We start from the raw sequence: 7,345 nt of genomic DNA, 5'->3' as shown, positions 1-7,345 counted from the left end.
GCTTGGACCGGAGGGTAGACTGCAGCTCGTGATTCTCGTTAAGCCTTTAATTATGGCTACAGTCCGAGGAAAGGGGCGGGTTTACGCCTGCGCTGAATGAACCGAAGGAGGAAATTACTTTGCAACGGGCGATCTCGCATTGCTTTTAGCTAACGAAAAGGGAAGGGCGGTTTATTGTGCCTTAACTCGCTTTCTTGGAGTAAACCTTATTGAAATCAGTGAGACAGAGAGATAATGCTTTTTAAATATGTATATATGTGTGTGTGTACATATACATATATACACATACACACATGTATAGATATAGACACACACTGAAATATATATTATTTCACGGTTTTCCTGATAGGACATTATTTGGGGAAATGGTATTTTACTTTTCTGAACTTTTTGCAATTGGATACGTGTCTGGTACTAGATATCTACGCTAAAGATATTTGTTTTATTTTAAAGAAAGTTTTTCATTAGTGTAATTTAAAGTGCGCTGTGAAACATGAGAGGAAAAATCAACGTTACATTTACTTTACATCTAAGCCATCTCAAATGCAAGCCACTGGGTTTTATTGCAAATGATCTCCTTACCTCCCACCACCCCACTTAACTTAAACATAAATAGGACCCCCAAACTGCACTACAACATGCATTAAAAACGCATGGATTTCCTTTTGACATTAAATTATCTTGCTAATTCAAATAAGACGTGTTAAAAAAAAACCTAGAACATTATATTTGCAGCAGGCTGTAAGCAAACACCTGGGGTTAAACCTAGCTCCTAAATTGCAAAATATAATTGAAAGGTAATAATGACTTCATTGCATCGTGCATGGTTTAATCAAGTACAGTATGCACATCAGAAAAAAGTACTGTAGCCTTTAATAATATCCTTAGAGATTTACTGTATGGTCTCCAAAATCAGGAATAGATTTGAGACTAGTTCATTAAATAGAAGCATTCAAGTAACAATAATCAGTCCTTTCCAAAATCCAGGCAAGTCAAATTTCTTGGTTTTAAACAAGTTGTATCATGAAATAAAGAATGTCAAATGTTTTATCTTAACTATATTATTAATCCAACTGGTAAACTAAATTAACCATGTCCAGGGAATCCTGTAAATATTTCAGGATATGAGACTGCATCATAAACAGTTTCTGAAACTTGGAGGATTTTTAAAAAATGTATTTTACTTACTGAAATAAACTGGATGTCCTGCTGGAAATGCCTAAATAAAAGGCCCAAACAGACATTTAACCCGCAGTACTTATTCAATAGAAATTTCTTCTTCTAAAATTGATATTTTAGACCAAGTAGGGGAATGGAGAGCATGAGAGTTGTATTAGGCACACTTACAGCAAACTGATGGCTGACATGTACAAGATTTATATCACTCTAGGGCTTCATCTTTAATCCATATATTCTTAAAGATATATTACTATAGAAAAATATATTTTTACATTCTTCAGCAGATTACAATTATTATACTCTGGTTTATTCTATAGGAAGCTATGATTCTGAATGGTCTTTTTGGGGGGATATGCCAGGCACCCTTTTTCCAATAATAAACTTCCTGTCTTTGCTTTCTTTTCATAATTAAATGCATTTGATTTTTAAAACATTTTTGTTCATTTTTGTAGTTTTTATTCAAGATATTTGGAATTTTTGTGGAAGAACGGCTATAAATAAACCATTACAGTTACAGAAGGCTGAAATATAGTTTGGGGAAAAAACCAGATTCTGCCACTTTTCATCTTGCGGGCTTTTTTGTGGAAATATATTTTGTTGACGTTTTTCCTGACCAGCAGAGGGCGTTCTACAACCATTGCTTTGAAAATTGGTGCTTCCTGTGAATGCAGGATGTACTTAAGATGGGAGAGAGGCCAAGAAAGTTGTAAGTTGAGTGGAGAGATAGATATAAGAGGTCTCCTGGGAAATAAATATGTTGTATCTATGTCCTAGTATTCAATTTAATTAAATGGATGCATGAAATTATAGGCAGAGCCAATAATGAAAATTTTCCCAAGAGCATGCATTTTCACAAGCATTTTCACATATTTGTCCATTACTGATTGAATTATCCTATTTCAGAAGTTAGAGTTTACATGGAGAATGGATGAATCTGGAAATTATTAGACTAGGGGTGGTTAGTCTACCATAATCCAGATATTATAATGTGCTGCTAGGCAAAGACCGAGATATGCATATGGCCAATTATTTAGGAATATTATCCACACAGTCATTAAACATAATATAATCCACTGTAATGTATCCGTGCATATATATTCATCAGGCTACTCCTGTTTAGGAAAAGCAAAATGCAAAATGCTGAAAAAGCATTAGAAACAATAAACCAAAGAAAGTAAGACAATTGTTCTTATCTCAAGAAAAGGAGGAAAATATAAGTAAATCTAGTGTACATCAACACCATTTAATATATTTCTCAATATCTTTCTGTTCTTGCAAATTGTTGCTTCTACCACCTTACGACAGTATTTCATCCTTTGTTAAGGTGACCAGACGTCCCGCTTTTGGCGGGACAGTCCCGCTTTTGAGCAATTTGTCCCGCGTCCCGCGGCGTTTTAAAAAAGTCCCGATTTTTCATTCTGCTCCTGACTCCCGGCTGCCTCCTGAATCCCCGCTGATGGCTAGAGGGAAAAAAAACTCTTTAAACTCTTGCCGCGGGGCTTCAAAGGGCCGACCTACAGCTGATCAGTGTTAAAAAAAAAATGAATAGACCCCTGTCTGCAAAAATAGAAAAAACAGCCCCTGTTAACAGCTTCCGCTAGGTTAATTAGCTGCAAAAAGCTGCAAAAAGTTCCTGGAGCAGATTCCCCCCCCCCCCAGCCTACTGAAAACAAAGGCGAAAGCGAAACTAAACCTGCAAGGTGACAAAATGAGGCAGAGAGAGATTTCTTTCTTTTTCTTTTTCTTTTTCCTCACCAAAAAAGGTAGGTACAAAACTGCAAACAATGGGAAATTTTGGGCAAAAGAGGAGAGTTCAAGATTTTAAAACACAAAAGAAAAAAAGCTCTATTTAACTAGGGAATTGTAATAATTGAGATACTATTAATAATTGTATATTGTGTTGAAAGCAGAAATGGTTAAGTTGTGGTTTGGAGGAATATATGGGGGAAATTATTTGGTTTATTATTATTGGTAAATATAATTAATTGATTTGTAAGAAATTGGATTGCATGGAAATAATTGGAATATTCATGTTTATATTGATTAATATACAAAAAAGATAGTTATATAACTAATTGATTTATATTAAAATGTTGAATTTGTATTAAACAACTGTATTACATAATTACATAATTAACCAATGTGAGGATGGATATAAAAATAGATGACAATGGGAAGGGGTATAATATAGAATAGAAGGGAAAAATTGAATTTGATTAAGATTAGAGATGAGGATGAAGGGTAATATTGTTTTTTTAAAAAAATAGATGAGGAATAAATATGGCAAAAAGGAAATATAGAAATTGTAAATTTAATTGAAATGACTAAACGCTGTTTAAATTTGTGAACCAGCCAAATATTCTGTTCAAAGAAAATACATTGTATGTTTGTATGTGTGTTTCTAATTATTGCTATTTATTCATATTTGTTCTCTTTTATTCTTTAAAGTTTAACAATTCATTCTTAATCTTAATATCTTTATATTTGCTTGGGGTTGGCTTTCTTCCCTTTCATCTTTTTTATTGTACAGCAATCTTTCTCCTCAAACCTACCACCACTCTCTTTTCTTTCCTTCTTACTTTCTCTTCCCCCCACCCTCTTTTTCTCCTCCCTACTTCCTCTTCCTTTTTCCTTCTCCTCCTCTCTTCCTCCCTCTCTTACTCTCACTCCTACTCTAATTTCCATTCCTTCATCCCTCTCTATTGCTGTATCCTTTAATGCATATGGACTACTCAGAGGGCTGAAAAAGTTATTTTTGACTGGTCCTCACACTTTTGACCAGTCCTTGAACTTATGACTGTCCTCACATTTTACATTTTTGTCCTATCTTGTCACCATGTTGAAGAGAAGCAGTTGTGAAATGAGTGACATGGTTGTTAAGAATGCTGCATGGGCATAAATGTGAGGATGGTCATAAGTGTGAGGACCAGTCAAAAGTGCGAGGACCTGTCAGAAATGACTTTTTTCAGCCCTCTGGTTAATCCTTTTGTGCATATGGACTACTCAGAGGGCTGAAAAAGTTATTTTAACTGGTCCTCACACTTTTGACCAGTCCTCGAACTTACGACTGTCCTCACATTTTACATTTTTGCCCTATCTTGTCACCATGGTGAAGAGAAGCAGTTGTGAAATGAGTGACATGGTTGTTAAGAATACTGCACGGGCATAAATGTGAGGATGGTCATAAGTGTGAGGACCAGTCAAAAGTGTGAGGACCTGTCAGAAATGACTTTTCAGCCCTCTGAGTAGTCCCTATACACATAGCCATGGCCACCCGGTCACATGACCAGCTAGCCATGCCCACCCAGTCACATGGCCTCCAAGCCACGCCCACACAATAAGTCACGCCCACAATGGTGTCCTTCTTACCAATGTTAAAATCTGTTCACCTTACCCTATACACATAGCCATGGCCACCCGGTCACATGACCAGATAGCCACGCCCACCCAGTCACATGACCAGATAGCCACGCCCACCCAGTCACATGACCAGCTAGCCACGCCCACAAAATAAGCCACGCCCACAATGTCCCTCTTTACCAATGTTAAAATCTGGTCACCTTATCCTTTGTCCATCTTTTTCTTTAAATCTCTCTTTCTGAGAATCTCTTCAACTTTATCCAACAATGAGTTTCCCATTATCCTTTTCTTTTTGATCCATCCATTGTTCCTTGTTTTGTGATTTCCCCCCTATCTGATTAAACCACCATAATGTACTTCTGCAGTGGTCCCTAATTTTATTCAGTGTACATTCTTACAGCAGCCATTCATTCTTGTCCGCATCTCATCTTGTTTTGCCATGTACATTTGTTTAATATCTCATTCCTGTGTAGAGTATTCAATTTACTGTTTCTCCTGACATACCTAACTCTCGCTTCCATATAACAAAATGGACAAAAATGCTCTTATCACAATCATCTCGCTGCTTTCAACACATTTCCATTCCTTGAAAGAGACCATAAATTACTACCTACTATTTTTCTTCCAGGATTTGCACATCTTAAAGTTTCTCAGTTTCCCCAGGTTTTTAAAACATTCTAGCAAAATACATAAATTCATCTAATTGCTCTAGTTTACAATTGCTCTATTTACAATTTTTCTTCATTTTTCCTCTTAAATCCAACTACTTTAGTGTTTGATACATTATTTTTCAGATTAATATTCTCAATAAGATCACACAATGTCTATCATTGTTTTCAGCCAACAACCTGGCATTATCTGCCTACAAAATATTTGCATTCACATTTCTGATTAGGACATTATTAATAACACCACAATTATTTCATATATGTCTGACTTTGACTTTAGGCCAGTCACTCGCTCTCAGCCCAACTCACTGGTTGTGGTCATGGAGAAAATAGGAGAAGGAAGATGTGTTTGGATATGTCCACTGCCTTGAGTTATTTGTAAAAAGAATAAAAGTGGGATATAAATAAATAAATACAGGAAGAGAGAAGGAAAGAGTATTAGGTATATTTCTTACCTTGAGTTACTTATGAAGAAATAAAAATGGGGTTAAAAATATTAAATAAATAAATAATTTCCCCTCACATTGATTTTTCCCAGTTTCAATTGTAATGATTAACATTTCTGAATATGATAACTGGAGCCACACAATAGCTATGTGGTTTTTCATCTACTCACCCCTCATCGCCACCCCATGTTCAATAGTAGCATTAAGACATTGGAGCACTTTCGTATTTCAAGTAATGTCTTGAAATATGACCACAGAGAGATTTCGTTTTGGTGTCAGGCAATAGCTTTGCTTTTGTCAACCTCAGGAAAAATCTGTCCACATTTGGGCAGATTGGAAGCCTCTGAAACATTACAGGGTATGCATGTTTAGCAGAGACTTTTAAGAACTTGGCAAGAGAAGTTGCCAAGTTGTCTGTGCTGAAAGAGTGCCAGAATGAGCTGATGGGAATCCACAGAGCAGCTCTTCCTGGCCACCAGGAGGTGATGCAGTGCTGAAAAACGGGGCATCTGCAGATGGCAAAATCCTTCTTTCTGCAAAGGATAGGGGAAAAAAAACCCACAAATAAATGAATGAGAGACAGAACATAGGGGAAAGATGATTACGGTACACTTTTTATTTGAAAAATTATGGTCCATCTATATATTGGGAAAATTGTCTCCATTAAAAAGGACATATGGGGGGGGCATCTCTTTATATGAGATCCCCATGATAGGATCTCATATAAAGGAATCTCATATAAATTATATGAGAACTCCAATGTGATCATTGCATTGAAATGCTACCACTTATTGTGTAGTCTTAGATAAAGCATTGCCCCTCAACAATAGGGGCTAGGTTCTATTTGCAATATTACTTTCCTTGGTTTAATTGCACTGGTGATGGATTTCCTGTTGCTCAAAAGCTACCAGTTGGAGATAGTTTAGTAGATTCCTATCTGAAGGAGGAAAACACACTCGATGACATATAAGGATTCTCTCAACTCAACAATTTTATGTTTCTTAATTCTACAGTTACAGAATCTGATTTCACCTTTTATGAAAGAGAGATAGATCACCAGACGTACATAAAGTATGTCTGAAATTGTAGAGAGGGTATGAAGAAAGTGAAAGATCAGAATAAACTGAGTATTAAGAACAATTTAAAAAATCAAATTCTTCAAAATAAATTTTAAAAAAAGAATTAAATGAATTTTAAAATGGATGATTTTGATTACCGTGTTTCTCCAAAAATAAGACCCTGTCTTATATTTTTTTGAACCCTGAAATAAGCGCTTGGCCTTATTGCCATGTGTTCAAAAGCCCGATTGGGCTTATTATCAGGGGATGTCTTATTTTGGGGGAAACAGGGTCCATAGGCTGGATTATAGAAAGAAGAGAGTTATGACATAATTTTAGAGAAAGATGTAAACTTAACAGTTGAACTTATAACTGCTGTAAAGAAGTTCAGAAGCTACTACTTTATATCTTTTTTCTCTTCTGTTTTTGTACTGGTTTTTGTTTTGCACTTTAGTTTTCTGTTCAATTCTTTTTCCTTTTTTTTTTCTTCCTTGTGGTATTAAGTTTGCATTAATTTTTCTCTTATTTTTCAAAACTTTAAATAAAATTATTTTTAAAAATAAATTAATCACAAGCCACTCACAGTGGACCATAAAATGTTAACACAAAATGAGGAAATGGCAGAGCTACTCCT

This window comes from Pantherophis guttatus, chromosome 1 (genome assembly GCF_059756535.1).
Source record: "Pantherophis guttatus breed Tessera chromosome 1, ASM5975653v1, whole genome shotgun sequence".
Classification (NCBI taxonomy): Eukaryota; Metazoa; Chordata; class Lepidosauria; order Squamata; family Colubridae; genus Pantherophis; species Pantherophis guttatus.
The sequence above is the reverse complement of the archived record's forward strand: the minus strand, read 5'-3'. Positions refer to the sequence as shown.